This window comes from Pectinophora gossypiella, chromosome 1 (assembly GCF_024362695.1).
Source record: "Pectinophora gossypiella chromosome 1, ilPecGoss1.1, whole genome shotgun sequence".
NCBI classification, from domain to species: domain Eukaryota; kingdom Metazoa; phylum Arthropoda; class Insecta; order Lepidoptera; family Gelechiidae; genus Pectinophora; species Pectinophora gossypiella.
Window position 1 is genome coordinate 12,514,682 of NC_065404.1, and position 19,221 is coordinate 12,533,902.

The 19,221-nt window shown below is 38.0% G+C and overlaps 1 protein-coding gene across 3 annotated transcripts in view; it reads left to right on the top strand.

Moving 5' to 3' along the window:
• Window positions 1-19,221, top strand: part of LOC126366887 (LIM domain transcription factor LMO4) — a 168,394-nt gene that overhangs the window by 63,265 nt on the left and 85,908 nt on the right. Inside the window, exon 1 of one of the 3 annotated variants that reach the window (XM_050010263.1) lies at window positions 1,610-1,911. The exons of the other annotated variants lie outside the window; for them this stretch is intronic. The gene's annotated coding sequence lies outside the window, so the exon portion shown is untranslated. Of the gene's footprint in view, window positions 1-1,609; window positions 1,912-19,221 lie in introns of those variants that run through there. 3 annotated transcript variants of the gene reach the window in all.

Consider the following 19,221-nt stretch of genomic DNA (forward strand, 5'->3'; position numbering starts at 1 on the left):
TTAATTTCAGAGCGGACTCACTGCGGCCAGGAACAGATATTAAGCCCGTACCACGAGATCTGATGTTGAAATCGTAATTATGGAACTTATTTTTGAATATACTTACTACAAATAATATCTGAAAATTGATATGTTTTTTCTTTGTAGCTAAAGTTGTCAAGAAAAAATAATGTAATTTTAATGAAAGCGAATATTGTTGTAGATAACAAAGACGTAAAAAAAAAACAAATTCTGAACATAAGTTTCTACTGATCGTAAATTAAAGCCGTTACAGATACTAGTCTTGGGTTAATTAGAGAAATTCTATGAGTCGAATCAAGAAGGTTTATTATAGACTACTTAAATCAAAAGCCTTCGAGAACCCTGTCAATCTCATAGTACGGGGTGAAGTGCACGCGCACAGACAACCGAACACCTGCGCTCGCGCAGCTTTGATCGATCGGCTTAAACCGAATTAGCCTGATAATGGCTCATCTAGAAATATTGAATTAAGTCGAAATTGGGGCCGATGGGCCATGGGCCGACCTCTTCCTTGTAACCTGCGCTCGACCTGTAACGAGTTTCCTGTACCTTGGTCATGATGCAACCAGAACAGTATCGTATCTTCATAGAACGGTCCTGGACGCGGCTTGTATGTGTGCGTTCTAGATACTGATGCACACTAGAGCAAATGATTTTGTTTGTGGCAGCCTACGTTGACTGAGATTTTTGCTGTTGTGTCGTGAATGCCAGCCGCGCTCTGATACAAAATCCTTTTTGGAACCCTATTATAAAGATATTTTACTTTTCCGAGTCGGTCGTTTAGTCGCGGACTCGTCATTGGGTCGTCTTCGCTCGTGGGAACGTCAAGAAATGGGGTTCAATCGGGAACGGCTGAATTATGGAGAGGAATAATTTTGTGGTGTTCAAATTTCGTTTTGATTGTGTTTATATTTGATTGGTATTGTCACTTTAGGTAATTAGATGCTTAGAACATTAATTAGATTAAATAATAGGAATTATAGGTAGGATGACCTGAATTATGTTTGTATTATTTTTAGCTAAGCTGTTGATCATAATAACTTATTATGATATTAAAGCCTTTCCAATTATGTTTCACAAAAGCATAACAATATCGTTGAACAAAAACCCTTCGCACTCGGCATATTCTCTGATGTAGTAAGGTGCATTGTTAGCCCGTCTCGTTTGCAAGCATCTGACTTCATCAAAATAACTCACTCCGACTTTGTTTTACTTCAGTATGCAAATGCACTCCAATTAGCGGGATTTTACGTTTCTCGGTACCACTCATTAATTTCCAAGTTGGATTTTTTCCTGCGGGCGTACCACGATCGTCGTAATTAACCAAGAACGAGACGGATCCTTCAGTTTGCTTATTAACGTCTAATCTTTGTTCGCGTCCGTCGATCTTAATTAATTCAATTAAAGTATTAAGGAGTAGGTGAAGGTTGCGGTCCTCTCACTGAAATTTAAAAACTTAACGTCGTTCGCCGTAACGACTCACCGAGTATACAAGGGGGAGGCGAATTAATCAAATAATACCGCTGCGGCGCGGGAGGGGCGCCCCCCGCCACCCGCCGGCGACCGTGTGGCTCAGTCGCGACCGAAACGCCACGAGGGGAGGTGTCGTCGATCCCCGCAATCGTTACTACTTTTTTCGAAGTTCTCCATACAGTTTTTGTTATAAAGTTTCGAGAGGAAGTTTTATGTGTTCTGTCTTTTATTCCCTGGAACTAAAAGGGTCTGAGACTGTTTGCGGTGAAGTTTCTTAAGTTCTACGTTGGTTGTGTTTTTTTGTTATTGTTGAGTTTTTTTGTTTGGTGCATCGTGCCGGTCCGGAGACCGGGCGGTCCTAGCGAGGCACCGAGCCTGGACGCGTGGCTGACAGACCCAAAAGGACAAAGCCTTTAGGTAACTATTTGGAAGAACCGTTGAGGATAATGTGAGCCGGTCGGGCGACCGGTATACGCCGAAAACTTACCTGGTACCGATTTGCCATGCTGGATATTTGTAAACAGATGTAATTCATGTAGTATACTATTACAGAAGCGTGTTATGATAATAACTATGCTTGTGGTGATAGAAACATTGGCTCGGTGGAGATGGTTGTCTGGCCGGTGAGCGGCGTGCCTAGCGACGGAGCGAGCGAGAGGCCACGTGCGCGCCTGTCAACCGGCTTGTGTTTACCTACTGAAATTCATCCCAAAATAAATCTCATTATTCATAAAAATAAAGTACACTCTTTTTCGCTGGTTGAACAATAGTGATACATTGTGGTCAAGGATGATACTTCAATACTTCTTGAAGAAGTAGGTACCTATCTAAGTTTAAAGCAACGTGGTGTCAAAGGAGATTTAATAATCTTCGAATCAAAATAAAATATCATTAAAAAATGAAATTAGGTACCTACCTAGGTAGCTACTTATCTAGAAAATTAAAGTTTACTAAGGATGTGGCAGCAGAAGAAGGAGGAACAGAAAGGGGCTCCAACCACGGTTACAACCCAGTTCGTAACAAATAATCTCGTATAGAGACAACGACTCTTCTAAATATTAATTAATAAGCAACTTTCAAGCACAACGCTAATTATTTTATCGTCAGGTGAAACTCAATTACAAAGAGATAATTAAACCATCAAGGATTTATTTACTTTGAACATCAATTTTCTTTAAAATAAACCTACTTTTAATTAAAGCTTTAACGAAAAACAAATAGAGGAGAGGAGAACAACCCTTCTGAGCCTTCCGTCAGAGGGTTTCACCATATTGTTATTGAATCCTTAAGCCAATTTATACATCAGAATGACTTATAATTTGTTTTATGCGGAGGTATGAATAAGTAATTTCCGAAATAGATTGAATTGAGTAAACAAATTTCAAATATTACTCGACGTAAGGAATCAATTATTAAAAGCCCCAGTTTATGTAATTCGTTGTCAAATCTACACAATGATTCTATGGATATAATCGGAACAGAGCCGACCGAATCCAAAAATTTAAGAAGGTTCCTCATTCAGATATTTTTTTTCTTTCTGTGATTATTGTATACTATATTTGTTTGTAATAAGTCGGGTTGAAATTAATTTAAAACATGTCTAAGCAATATTATACGGACCACTTCATTTCATCGCTGGTTTAATTAAAAACGAGTGCCCGCACCCCTCCCTCCTTTTCGGGTTGGAGTACCCCCCCGCCCCGCACCCGCGCCGGCGTGGGCGTCCCGCTTCGCTTATATTTAGATAATTGTACAATCATCTAAATTAATGAGTCCTCTCGTCCGGTCCTGGCCTCTATTTTTTGTATTATGTTTATGCAAGCAAGCCACAACGGATACACGGTGACAGTTGTAATTGGAAAAAATATAATTTTATTACATATTGTTTGTTTTATGAGTTGGTGAATTTACTAGAAAAATATATACGTCTGTGAGAAATGTTTCCGTTTTAATTAAGACCGAAGTATAATAAATTGCCAGAGTCACTGACAAAGGAAGTGTTGTGAGCTAAGAGTTGAATAAGTTTGTTAAGCAGTATGATAATAAGGCTAATAGGGATGATAAAAGAGTGGAATCTCAGAGGGCGTTCATTACTGGCACTGTTGACGACGCCGACAGTGATAGAGCTCAATGCAATTAAAAGTTTCAGAACGTGCGTGGCCGAGGCACCGGCGCGCGAATATCTACCTTAATTTATGCCAGCGATAAGCTCAAGTTATGAGAGCCAATTAATTACTTATTTCACGTAAAACTTCCATTAAGATTCAGCTTATTTTAAAGTGACTTGATAGTTCTCGAAGAGAATGCAGTCTGATTGAAGTTTTAGGTAATACTAAAGTATCTCTTATCGAGAAAGTGTTTAGTGCAAACAATAATATAGTCCAAACAAAACCACTTATCCAATTTGTGTGAGACTTTTAGTGACGTTAATTCGATTAAGTTTATTTATTGACAACGCACCATGACACTGCAGTGGAGCCATTGAAGCCTGTGTAACCGGGGAATCAAATTAGGGACGCATCCATCATGCAGTGCCGAATGAAATTCATCAAGCAACTGAAGCTGGAGTGGGCAGTGTACCCGGAAGGCTCGGGGCGAGCTGTCTAATGAACCCACACCACCCTGCAGCCTGATTTATTAACGAATTAAACGCATACTGCTGCACCCTCATGCAAACACCGATAGTCTATGCAAAATATAATGTTACATCCTCCATTAGGGTTGGAACCAAATCTGAACAAAGCTGTACGGAGTTATTTTGTGAAAAGTTTTTAGCTATTTAAGTTAGTTTCAAAAGTCATCACGTTATTAAAAACTAGTGGTTTTACTTTATTTTATAAGAAATAATTCCAAGACTTAGTGAGCTTTAGTCATAGAACATGAAACATGCCAACCTTTAAAGAGAGTTCACTAAACTTTAGATAAGACAATAAAATAATTGTAACTTCAGCAAGTCAGTAAACATTCAAAATCAGGTGCTAAGAATATTTGGTACTAAAATCTTAGCATCATAAAAGTAACAGACACCGTCACTCTTTTAGTTGAAAATTCCAAAACGACCCTAACAAAAATAGCAATTTGTACAATGTAATAATAATAATTTAAAATACAAAGACAACACTAATGACGATTCACTTGAAGACATTTCAGAAACAAGTGGTATGTCAAGCGATACACAAGTAACCATTAAGTATTTTACTTAGTGAGAACATTACAGTACAACATAACCAGTTCCGCTCGGCTGACTCTCTACCTACACATTAGTTCCTTATATTTAAATAGCAACTAAACAACTCGCTTACTATGCAAATAAAGCTTGTATATAGCAGGTTATGCCGGCTGCCATAGAATTTTAGAAAGCTCTCTTATCTCTAATTGTAGGTGTTTAATGTTCAGTAAATTGTCCGTGAAAACAATAAGTGATAAAGTTTATTTTGAACGAGGTAAAAATCTCTTTGTTTGGCATTTTACACACGAATTATATACCTCCACACTTAATGCTACGGCCAGACACTTTTCTATGCAGAGTACGACAGGTGTCCATTCCCATGCTTCTCTTATAAACGCAACAATTTAGACTGTATTCAGATAAAATATGATTGTTGCGATAAGAAGATTACTGTCAAGAATGGACGTTATTATCAAACCTTCACTTTCATAGAAATTCCGAATTCAATAACATGAAATTGCTTATATTAAATTTATGGGGTAGACGTATGCATTTTCGTATTGAATACACGGAGACTGTCTAGTCTGCTCATATTATTCTTGCATCCATTATTCAGCGTACAGGCCGGTAAGGGACCGCGCGCCGGCGCTGGTAAATTATTAAACACACGTTATAAACACGCCGCCCCCAACTCGTCTTCTTCGAGTATCTTCAGAACACGCTGATGGCAGAATCATTGGCGATAGCTACTTCGCAAATACCCAAAGTTTCCTCTCCTTCCAACATTATTTCTTTCGGATTAACTTTTAAACAGTTTGAAGCCAGAGCTAAATCCAATTGCGTCGGTTTACTGTTCGTTTAAATTATAGTTAGACTGTAAACTAAATCTCAGTCAGACCATTTAAGGATCGAGTTGGAATTCTCATTGAGGCAGTAGGCTCATAGTGGAACACCTGCTTTGATATCGCATGCCCTCTCCCCGGCCGTAAGTCCACATTGGCCAAACCGGTTTCGATTACAGGTTATAGCTACCTACTTATCCGTTTGGCGGAAAAGAACTTCTCGCGGCTCTTTGTGCATATTTTTATAATCTCGTACAATACCATTCAAGGCAGCTTTGTCTCTATCTTCGTCATCTTTATAACAATAAGTAAACGTGTTTGAGTCAATGTCAAGTAGGTACTGACTTCACCCATGACTAAAATAAGTATTTCGAATACGATGTTATGATTATTAATACCTACGTTTATTTAAGCGGTGCTATTTACAGAACGATTACCCATGTTACCCACTATTCCAGGAAGAAGCAATTCAACTCTCATACAAAAATAAACAAAGTCACCCACAGTTTATTTGCCTTGTGGGGAAGACGGGACGGCTACGGAAACTAATGATTGTTTGAAGAATTTGGAGACATTCGAATGACATTTTACCTAGCATTAAATTATTAAGAGAGAATTCTCCGAAGGAAATATGTGACGGCACGAATAATGCAAAGGTGATGTTTTAACGAGCACAAAGTGTATTTGAAATGTTGCACAAAAGTAGCTTTAAAATTATGACCCATTATGAGCGATTATAATTTAATTTTTTAAAACATCGTAAACGTTGAATTGGTCGTAAACAAATAAATTACAAAATACGAGTACGTAACGACTTTTGTTCGGGTTATTTAACGTCTAGGTAAACATTTGGCATTAAACAAAACCAATGACTTTTGAGGAATGAAAAAAGTTTGGATGTGATTGAAGATCAGTCAAAAGGGACAGTGTATACCTTGGCCCGTTGTGATTCTGAGAGTCAGGGTGTTCCCTTAATTCCTCACCGCGTGCGGCCACTCAACTTGTGCCAGTCATCCTCTTTGATTGTGGAGAGAATTTCGTTTCGTAATTGGTACTAATTATTGTTTTGAAAGCCGCCTTTCATACTGTTATAACGTCGACGTGTTGTCTTAATCGCCGTCGAAGTTATTATGTGGAATCAACGGGTCTTGGAACTGTTAGAAAATCTATACCGTCAGAACTCCCAGTTTGTCGGTGTACCTACCATTACCATGTATATATTTATTATTTATATAGCTTTTAAAACTGTGGATTTCCAAACGAACAATGGATTTATTCCGATTGATTACGTTTAGGATAATGACGAAATAAAAAAAAAACTACTCTTTTTGTTTCGTTTGCTTTAAAGCAGTACGTTTTATCTAAATAGTCCAACTATTTCGTGCAGCAAAACTTGCGGTTCAATAACACCGAAAGATTTAACGATAACAATACGATTGCACACGTAGTATTGTAATACGGTTGAAATTAATAGCTATCCTTAGCTAATAACGGCAATAAGCGAGGTAAAGACAGGGCCCATATTTCACCGGTTGCCATAGCAACGTGCGGGCCAAACAACACGTCCAAACAAGGAGCTGCTTCTCGTATGGACGTTTTTTACGACACTTTATGATTGGAAAATTAATTATTGCTCGACTAACACAATATTAACACATAATTTAAATAATAATGTTGTTAGTTGCATACGACAATAACATTACACATTTAGCTGATTCATGCTTCCAACACATGAATTATTATTTCATAATGTTGCAAAGGTCACAACGAAAGGACATTGACAATGAGAGTCTCTAGTAGTAAGTATATCTGTTTAAATTATTAATCTGTCTTTTTACCAAATATCTAAACGAAATTCAAATTTAGCCCTTTTTAGAAATGTTTAAGATTCAGATATTTAATCATGATTAACAAATATTATTAGGACTTTAAAGGGCACTGAGGAAAATTAGTTTAGGTAGTAATAGTAGGGGTTATCCTTATAATGAAATTTGAACTACTTAACATAATACTTCATAAGTCGAACTTACTGTACGCGTACTATTTCAAGCATATAAGTACGTAATTGACATTTCAATTTATAAGTTGATTAATGTAATCAATAAAACCATAAACAAGGTGAAGGGAATCCAATAGTTTTAGTTTGGCAATCAGTTAAATTAAGAAGACCTCACAGATTCATACAAGGTGTTTAAATGAGATCCCTTTAATCCTATGTAATGTCATTAGAAATATAAATTGCTTCTTTGACTTATATTATGGGAGATTTGTTTCGGGTGCAATTGATTATTTTACTGGTCAAAATAAAATTGGCAGTGCTAATTTAACCCGTAATAAAGTAATGTTATATTCTAAATCAAATCAACCAGTTGCTGATTGAAAGCTTATTGTAAGTTTGTCTTTTTACTGAGACAAATACTGCTCAACAGTGGAACGTGCTGTCTAACTAATATGTGAAGACATAAGTCTAGTTTAGAACAATATGTTGCTTCATTATCAGGGCGACCGGCGTTAACAGCAACTAAGTAGATAACAATCAGCTGAAGGCTTGTTCGAGACACGAAATTAATTAAAACAAGTTTGTTGGCGGATCCTATGCTGAACAAAGCCCGTGCTGACTCACTAGGTAATTACACCAGCGGCGCTTCAAATCTAGTATTATCTTGCCCCTCTGTGCTCTTTGATGACGTGTTAACCTGACGACATTACCTTCGCGTTCATTCTCAGTGTCTTTGGATTCAATATTTTCTATTAAATATTTTTTAAGTTCTATTACAGGATAAGTCAAATTTAATAAGTTACTTGTCAAATATTTATCTTGCACTTACTTGGGTAGCGTAAGGTTTTCTTTTAAATAAAAAAGATGAGAAAATTAACTTTATGTTTTGAAGATGTATCTCGAGGTACAAACAATGAAAACGTGTCACTACGATATGTCGATTACCCTGGTAATTATAGACAATAATTTCCAGTACTTAGGTATCTTGAAATCTTTCGATTCTTTATTCGGTAAGTTTCAATAACCAAAGTCATCTGTTATTAATTTTCTAAATACCAATTGAACAGAAGTTTCGGTCTCAAAATGTGTCATCTAACTCTTCTGGGCGCGAATTCTTTTATTATACTTGTCTAACGAATATTGCGCAGATCGGGCCTTGTCATCGGGAATTTTAATTATATACAGTGATTAATTATGTGTAAGGCAAAGATAGAGGAGGGGGGGTGTCTGAGGGATATGATCGTTGATTGATCACCCGACAACTTCAACAGTTTTGTGCCTCGCGTCTCTTCTTCTACCGCATTGTCTTCTACTAATCGCTATATTATAAGAGCTATAATAATAGCTATATTTATACCGCATCATTGTTACGACGTAGTGGGCGAAGTAATTTGATTTATCCGTTAAACCGAGTCATTGTTGTTATTAATTTTATAACGGCGAAGACTTGCCGAAGACAATGATGTGTTTACGCGGCAGTTAAGCTGAATCATCGTTGATAACCCAATTATCGTATGCAAATACAATGAATGAATTATTATTAAATATTGTGTACCTAATAATAAAACAAATATATACCTGCGGTTAAATTGCTAGTACAAAGACAGAACTTATAAATGTGTCATATTGCTTATCGTCCTATGCACGTCGCAGAAATTAATAATGATTAAGTAGTAAGTATGTTGGTTCTAACATCATGAACTCTAGCCAATGATACCTATCTGGGGGCACAGAAGTGCCCCCGCCAAGACGAGTAAAGCGAAGTTATGACACATATTTAATTCCCATACATTGGTATTCAACTCTCAATAGAGTATGCAAGTTTTAAACCCAATATTAGGGATTATAGTAAAAAAAAACAACAGTTTAAAAATATATAAACTCACGCCTATTTCTCACCGGGAAAAAAGACTGGAATTCCATTTGCTACGATCCAAAAAAAATCATTACTGCAAACTTATCTGAATGAAGTAGTACTAGTAACGTGCGTTTGCCTGTGATCGTTTACTTGATGGCCGGGAAAGGCATGGCTTATCTCTGTCTAAACACAAAGCACCATCTGTTACTTGGCGACGACTGACGATATCCGTGACCTACTGACAAGCAAACCTTAAACATGGTCTTTAAATATTATTATTAAAAAACCACGTCCTATAGACTCATTTAGGCGATATTAAATTTTGTCACGTTGTGTTAAGGCCCGAAGTTAAACTACATTGTGTCTGCAAATCTGGATGACAGGAGGTTAAGACATCAAACATGTACAAACAACTATATTCCAAATGATATTAGAAGCATACGTCATTATCATGTCGTCCAAACCGTATCCGATGACGGCGACTCCTAAATATCTATCCCGGGTCGTTGTTGTGGTGGGCTCTGATGTGGCTGGCGAAACCGAACTACGACTTGAAGCATACATACACACATGAGAACGAAATCCTAAGAATTAGAAGCATCTGTGACATGCATGACATACGACAGTCATAAGTATTCTCCAAAGATTGAGAAAATTAAAGAATGGTCAACGAGAAAAAGCTATCAACAATCGTGTTGACTCTTCCCAAAAAAAAAAGCTGCACGCTATATCACAGAACAGTTTAGCTCGTCTGTAGCTAAATAGAGTGGCCGAGTGCTGGCAGCATATATTATTAAACAAGCGATTACGCCTAAATTTAGATCTGCATAGATACCGGTCGATCCGGGATTCCGATACGCGCGCTTCCTGCAAATCCCTCAGTTGTGATCAAATTATGCGCATACGTTTACCCATCGCTTTAAATTGTGAGTTTCATTGCAACAAACTATTACTGTAAACTATTACATCTATCAGTGCACGCGCATTTTTCTAGACCCATTTAATTAAATGACGCAAGAACAAAGTAGATTTCTATCAACTAAAATTAATTCGTGGAATTTTTCTACAGATGATTTTATGAAGATATGAGGGAGCGTGTAATTTGCACACAAACGTTTGCAATTAAAACAGTTGTTTACATCACATTCTTGGTAGTTCCCACGTCGTGATGTCTTCAGGTTATCTAATCTACAGGGCGGGATATTTGCACGACGATAATACGAGGCCCTTCATATCCGCCATATTGCAACGTTCCATTTCACAAAAATTTTAACTTGGTCGCCACCGCCGATTGTACGTCCGCAAATGAATGCAATTTGCGAAGAATATACGCGTCATTAAGGAGACAGTAACAAAAAAAGTAAGATTAAATTCGTATTTTTTCACAGTAGATCAAAACTAAGTTTTGACTTTGTAAAATAAATATAACATTAAATGGCATTATGTATCTTACTGCGGGGCACAAGCTTAACCTCTAATCAACTAGTGTCTAGTGGTTCAAGCATTGGGCTCAGGTTCTGGAGGTCCGGGTTCGATTCCCGATTGATCGAAAATTACTATGTGAGATTATCCTTAGTTTGTCTAGGCCGTTATAACCTGAATCACCTGATTGTTCGAAAAAGTATTTGATATAAATTTACTTGAAGAAAACATACAGCGCTAAGGAATTATAAAAATAAATAATGGAGGCGCAATAAAAACATTCGAGGTCGGGACCCTTGAAGGGTGCCGTCCAAATTGGCAGCAGTCCCCGAGAGTTGTTCCCATACGTTAAATACGCCATTCCAGCGCCATACAATCAGCCAAATGAGCTCGCATCGGTGCAATCAATTACATAATATTTTTACCAGCTTGGGGTGACGAGAGGAACGGAGTTCACTAGGTCAACGATGAAAGACTAAATTGTCTCAATTTATATTTTAAGTATTATTTTTTATTTTGTCAAAAATATTCGTGAAATTTATTCGAATTTTAACTAAATTGCCTCAATTTATATTTAAGTATTTTTTTTATTTCGTAAAAAATCATTATAATTTATTCGGATTTTAATTTACTGTTACATTTAGTCACTGCAATATTTATTAAATGCAATTAGTAACATAGTATTTAATGATTGTTATGTAGTCGAAAGTGTATTTATTTTTATACGTACAAATATGCCCATGCTGCACTATCACGCTATATTACATAATATTCAATATCTCCTATACTTAAAGGTTGCCTGGACGAGATTGCTACTTAGCAATAAGGCCGCCTATTGTACTCATTCTATTTCTCTTTTGTTTTGTATTTTGTTTTTTCCTGTTTGTGCAAAATAGGTTTTGGGATTCCCCAACCGTTCTTGGGACTCTCCAGTTTACCTTTTTACTCAGAAATTCCCGAGAACTAAATTTTACACCAGACACTTCTACAATAAGCCGATTGATACAAAATTAAAGTACCTAATAGTATTAATAATAATTAGCAGACTATATTAATTACTCAAAGAAGTAATTAAGTAGTATTTTAAAACGAAGGCAACACAAAGTATTTAATACAGAAATATGTATAACCACCAGTCGAAATACTAAAAAAATATGCCGCGTTGATAATTTTATTGAGTTGTAGGTACTAGAACACAAACAGTGAGTTCCTGCCATTAATTTTAGTTAATTAAGCAATGTATATTACAACTGCTCGTTGCGTCTCTATTACCGTAGCGTACAACTATGATACACATACCTAATTCTGAAAATCCGTAACGTGTTTTATCACACACAAACCCTACAAAATAACTGGCAATTTTAAAAAGAGCCGCAACATTTCACTCTTACTTGTTAAAAATACCTAAATATCTTGTATTCCATATTGAAAAGTTGCATGCCGCGTCCTAAATTACGAAGCATAGAAACTTCAGGGGTCTTTTTATGTTTGTCATGCATTAGCAACCGAGACACACTAACGAAAGCGATTGTACAATGACCTTTATTTCCAATGTATAAGGTGCTGTACTCGTGGAGTGGTGCTACAATTACCTGCTATTCTTCCTGCCGTGAAATGCGTTTCCGTACGAGGCTTATCAACCACGATCTTCCGGAGACACCCTACTACGATACACGACTGCTTTACAGGCTTTATCGCTTACCTATCGCTTGCAATACATGAAATACAACACATAAAATAATGAAGCCTAATGTGGTGAAGGGCAGTTCTAGTCCAAGAGCTTGGAAGACAAAACGGTACAACAATTTGTTCCATTACGTGGTAATCTTGAGTAGGCCGCGCGACGTGTAAAATTAATGACGTTAAATTGTCGTGTTAAAGTCGACCCATTAACAAGTTCGTATGAATAAGAACAAAGTTGTAATGAGGGTTTTAATATACAATGACAGATTAACAGCTCACCTGTAATATGTCCATCGGACATTGTCAGACAGAACGTACTTGTATTAAAAAAATATTACTCAAGTACCAACACAATCTGAATTCCTTAGTATTTATTGGAAACATATACTTCGTTTTTAAAGTTTAAGAAAATAATGTTTCGTGTTCTTTTAATTGACAATAACTAATAATAAGTATCTCTACTCTAGCATTAAAAAACACTTAATATTGAAACATTTATTTCCTTAAAACACATTCATTAATGCCAGTCCGATTTCCCTCAATCAGCGCTTATCGCTATCGACCCACTAGGGTCGATTAATTCTTTCAAATATTTTCCCTCTCAGACGACGCCCTGAGCCGAGGTTCCTGTCCTGTTGTCTTAAACGTTGTACCGGGGGAGAGCCTTCAGGGCACCCCATTTGTCCGGCCAAGTAGTTAATGCCATCTGTGGCAAATCTACAATAAGTCACGTCAAAATAAAAAAGGCAGTCCGATTAAATCCTTGGTAAAAATAAAATTTTCTGTAAAATAAGCGTAAATAATTATCTATTATTTTATGTAGGTAAGTATATTAAAATACGACTAAACCACGCGTGTCCGTGACTCCGTGCCCTGTGCTTCCGCTCATCAAAACAATACGAGTAACTGACCTGCGCGTGCGCACATACACGCTCCGGGAGCTGTTGCGATGTTTTTTCAAGAAATATGAATTTTGCTAGTGCATAATTAGTATTTTATATTTAGTTAATAAGAGACAGACCTAACTCATACTCGTCGTAAGCTGTCGAGGTGTGTAAAACCACAAGGGAATATATCTTGCAGCCACGCTTGCTTTGAAAGTGCAGATTAGGGTACCGAGTTTGGAATGTCTGTTTACATAATTTATTAATATTATAACTGATGGAATATAATGTTATCCTACAACAACTTATCTTCTTTTCTCATGTGGGTTCTGGGATCAATGAGCGACATCAACCCTGGTGTCAAGATGGTTACTGAGCCCCCAAAGCTAGCCCCCTGACGTAGCTCATATAACGAGACATAACTACGTAAGGTGATATCAGCCTGCGAACGACAACTTGTAATCTAAAAGGATTTAAACTCGGATAGCTAGTCAGAATAAATTGTGATTGCTTTTTAATACAAGAAAAAAAAATTTATTTGACTCATAAATTATGTTTCGGGATTACAATAATAATAGTAAGTGGCGTCGCCCTGTCTGTAGCGAACAGATGGGGGAACGGGAGAACCCCGCTGGTGCTCGTTAACTACTCTTAGATAGATGAATTATTTTTATCTGCCAATTTACCCCAATCTACTCCATTGTTGAAACGCGCTGACAGCTATCATTTGACGACAAAACGACAATGCGAATCGTGGGGATTCCCACTCGAACGACACGAATAGAATGAGCCAGATTTTTATCTTTATCGCAATTAACGAAAACAAACATTTGTGACAATTGCATCGTTTTGTTTTTAAATACAATTAGGATTTAAGTGTTTCGAACACGTTATTTAGAAAGCATTTTTTCGAATGATGGAATTGTACAATTTAAATGCAGAGAAACAAAAACTTGTGCTACAAATGACGGGTCGTTCACCGTACAGGCCGCATCCATCCTGTGAAACGCCTAAGTGTAAAATCTTGTTTTTGTTTTGTAAATTTTCAGAAATAAAAAACAAGTTTTGTGTGCGCGCAGGCCGCGAGCGTCCACGGGCCGTATCTCCGGGCGGGCCGCGTTATCTTATCATTACCGCCCCATCCCCGCATGTATTACCATAACTCTCATTTCCCTGTACCTACACCGGTGCGCATTGTTTACGAGCGGGAGATGACGGATTTTCTTCCGCTTTCACTGCGTTATACTGGTTCATACCACGTTATATCGCGACGCGTTACAACACTTTATGGCGCCATGTTCTGAGCCGAGAGAATATTTGACCCAAACGTAATTTAATATTGAATTGGATACTTTGGTTCAGCGTAATATTTCTTTCTTAATTAAAATAGTTTTCTTCTTTTCGCTAGGCATTTGATTTACTGAGCTCTACCTCAAATTTGTCGTCTCTTTTATCATTTATTGTATTCCTAAAGACGTATAACAATTTATCTGAAATGAAATGAATTAGAAAATTACATTCCGCTAAGTGAGTCATTCTGCTAACAGCTGCCTCGGAGCAATACACCGCGTATAATGTTTTAATGTGCACTTAAATTTAGGGAGCACTGATAAAACGGGAAGAGTAAGTCTTAAATTACTCACTTACAGAGTAGTTATCCGAAAGAGCTTTTAAATCATTCACAAAACACTAATGGACGTGGGGAGCGGCGGGCGCGGGGCGAGGGGGGCAGATGTAGTCCCTTGCGACCAATGAAATGGAGATATAACAATATAAAGGTGTGGGTCTGAATTGCCGTGAATTGCAATCCGACATAGTAGACGCGACGCGAGACGCGGGGAGACGACATTAGGGAAATCGATTCTCGTTTTCCTGTCGATCCAATCACTGTTTTTCCTGTGATACTCTATCAGTACAGCAGAACGTTGAACTCGTCTAGAAATTCATTTGTTATTTTGCAACTCTTTTGCGAGAAACTTATTTCCAGTTTACGCGTCACGCCGCGAGAGCGGACTGAGTACGTCTTAATTTTAACGATAACATTGTGAGTAGACCGCGCACTCGACAGACCAGGTACGGGCAGTGTTGCAGGCAGGAATAATAAATGTGAAGGGGGCTGCGAGGGGAGCCGAGTGCCATTATTATCGGCGGCAATTTAATTAGATCCCCTGCGTTATTACCACTGATTCGTTCTGTAATGCCGCTCTAATATCCACAGCGCCGCTGTACTCTACAATTAATATGACGTTTTAAATTGCTGTTATTGGCGACAATTTGTCCCCGTACGTTTATACGGACACTCGCTACAATAGAAATTGCTATTTACATGATCTGAATAACTATTGGAGCGATTAAGCAAACTTACAATAACAACATTTATTTTCCCTACTTCCACAAAACAATGCTGCGTTGACAGCCTAAATGACATAACACGTTCTATTTGTTAACATGAATGCTACCCACAATGATGAGGAGAAATATTGGTTATTTTATAAGAGACGTCCTGCCGCACACGTAATTTCCGATCGAACTAAAAATTCAGTTTAAAAACCATAAAATTACTTTCTGAACGACGGAATTTGATCACCCGATGCAATCACCCGCGCCGATAGGCTTCCGGCTCATCGATATTCGTAACGAATCGTCGAAATTCAATAATTATCCCGAACACGACTTCATTCACGAAAAAACTCGTAAAAAGGTGTGAATGGAGAGAGGAAACTCATCAGAGGCGGGCAACGGGCAGTTTTTGTGGGACAGCGCCGCTCGCCGGATTGTCGCCGGTGTCCGTGTGGCGGTCCGATACGAAACCGTGTAGTAGATAAGATTAAACGGGCAGGCGGTAATCAGTGCGCGACCAAACTGGTTGAATGGAAGTCCGATCGCGTTCATTCATGAGGCGGGATGCCATCACGCGAGGGTCGCACGGCCGCGCGCGCCACCGCCGCCGCCCGCGCCGCCGCCGCGGTCGCTTTCCGCACATTTCTACGCCGCACTCATTTGCGATCCGATCGCGCCTTATTACAAACACCGCTTATTAATTGTCAATTAGCTACCGATGTGTCATCCACTTGACTTGCAATTATCAGCTGTTCGCACGCCCGCACCTCGCTCATTATGTTCCCATTAGCCTATCATACATACTATTATCATACTTTGTGTTCACGATGGATATCATAGTCTTGTATTGAATACGAAGCGTGTGCAGCTGGTGATTATAAACATATGTACCGTAAAAACTAGGCCATAATAAATTCTACAAATAAAGTTATGATGGAAGATTTGATAAACTTTATTCCTCCCAGCTTTGATCTGTGTAAACAGGTCAAATCAAAGAGTAGGAAATGTGTTAGTTGTATTTTTATTACCGGCCGTATTAAAATTTATGGCCGGTAGGTACGGATGCGCCCACGCAGCCTCCCGCTTACCAATGAAATGATGTTCACGGGTGAAGCGCTGGGAAATAAATATAACACAAGGACGTTTATTCAATAATCGCATGACTAATGATACTGTTCGCTTCTCATTAGGCGACATTTGTCTTTATTAAAATACCGGGGAGACGCCGGCGAGACCGAAAAATCTGGGCGTTTCCTAAACGAGAGCCAAGATAGATCACCATCACATATATAGTGAGAAGATGTAGGTACTTACATCTTGTTCGATATAAAACGAGCTCAAGATGCGCGGCCAAAACATAATTTAATGACATCTCTGATGTGATGTTAATTTTCCGCCTATTTGCACCTGGCCTCTAAGCGCGATGCGCGTGCACAGATCCATTTACTTAGAGTATATTTAGATTTATTAAATGAAATGTTATAATTTATTCTTAAAATAATAATAATAAGGAGTGGAAGAAGGGAAGACAGGCTTTTTCCCTGCAGTGAGACGTTGCGGGCTATTAATAATAATAATTCAAAACATTCATTAATGAAATTGGATACTGTATAAATCCAGTGTTCTAATTGGGTGGGTAATTGGGCAAAAATCACGAGTCGTTAAAAGGTGCCTGCGTTATTCCGTATTCACGGGGTCCGCTTACCTAACATGGAGATTTGACAGGTCCGGTCCGGTCCAACCCGCGGGAAATACAATTACATGTTAGGTTAGGTTAGGTCACGTACCTCCGAAAATACATTTCTCGAGTACCTGGGTTTCCTGGCGACTTTTTCACGAAGATAACTTGCATATAAGTACCTATTAGATAAACCATATAAATCATGTTTTGCTTTATAAATATAGCATTCATATTGAGGGTTGTCGTTAATGACTTGTAATAAAGTTTTATTTGTTTTTGTTCCAGGTAAATGACTATTGGACTTCATACGTTACTTGTAGTTCTGGTACGGAGCCAACTGGTAAAACGACGGTATCTAATTCCTTTAATCTTATCACATCTGATGCAAAATAAGTATCTTTACATAAACATACTGTAGTATAAATATACATTTAATTTCTTCAAATTAACCCAATTTTGAGAAAGCACTATAATATATATTTTGTTCCAAATAGCTCGTCTAGCCCAGCGTTTAACATGAATATGTTTCATAATGATGTTTACCACATTGAAGGTTTCATCCATACCAACTCAACGTCCATTCCAAAAATGTCCAAGCCAAAAAAAAGAGTATAAAAGGAAATGGGTCATAACAAACCAAGTTTGGGAACTTTTTAGTGTGACAGTGGGTTGTATTAGAGTTTTTATTAATCCCTCACCTGCGAGCGTTATGACAAACATTCCCGGGCCCGGGTGCGGAGAGGGGGAGGGAGGTCAGGAATGTGGCGCGTACCTGTGCGCAGGAGTGGACGCGGGACCAAGCCGCTAATCAATTTAGCTTTATTATCGCTCCAATAACGCTTCATTACAAGTATTTACATCTCCAGGTATGTGTGACGGACTGTTTGCTCTGGCCCCAGTGGCAAGATGTTAACTTTGCGGCTGGAACTAACTGCTTGGATCGTTGCCTAGGACAGTTTTATGAGGCCTATTGAGCTTTATGATGTGAGGAATACGCTTTTTTGACGTTTGCAATGTCGAGTAAGTCCAGTTACGACGTTGTCACCTAGTTTATGTATAAGTACAATGAAAATAACAAATGCAAATCAATTTATCCATGACTAAAAAAATAATCTTTAAAAGCTTATTTCCATTTGATTACCTAAAAAAATATGTCCAGAGCGTATTTAAATAAAAAAAATTGACTTGACTATGGATAGAAAAGTTTGACGACGTATTGGAACATTCAAAAATATTATTTTTATTACCAACAGTCGCTAGTCGTCCCGTCCATTCAGTCATGAGCTCAACAATTACATTTTAAATCATAATGACAGGAATTAAAATGGCGTTCAAAAATTGGTTTACAATAGTAATGGGGGACCACCTGGCTGTGGCTCGGTCTGCAGTATATTTACATCAGTATGACAACTTAGTCGAGCAATAGGCTAACGGTACGAGTAATTATGTAGGTACGTATAGATGGAATAATAACATGAAATACTGTCTACGAGTAGTTTACAATAAATATCACATGGATTTTTGACGTCGAAAAACAGAAAATGCCTAAATGGATATTTTAATGAAAATCATCTCAAAGCTCTGTATAAAGTTACTTAGTAATAGGGAAATTGTTGTTTTTTTATTATCATAAACAATTGCAAAGTACATTATCACGTGTCTATCTATCTATATCAGCCTAATTTTATATCCAATTTTGGACGTAGGCCTCTTCCATGTTTTTCCATTTCCGACGATCCTGGGCTATCGACATCCAGCCATATCCTGCGTGCCGGACAATGTCGTCCTTCCATCTCATTGGTGGTCTTCCTCTCGGTCTTGTGAATGCTCGTGGGCGCCACTCTAACAA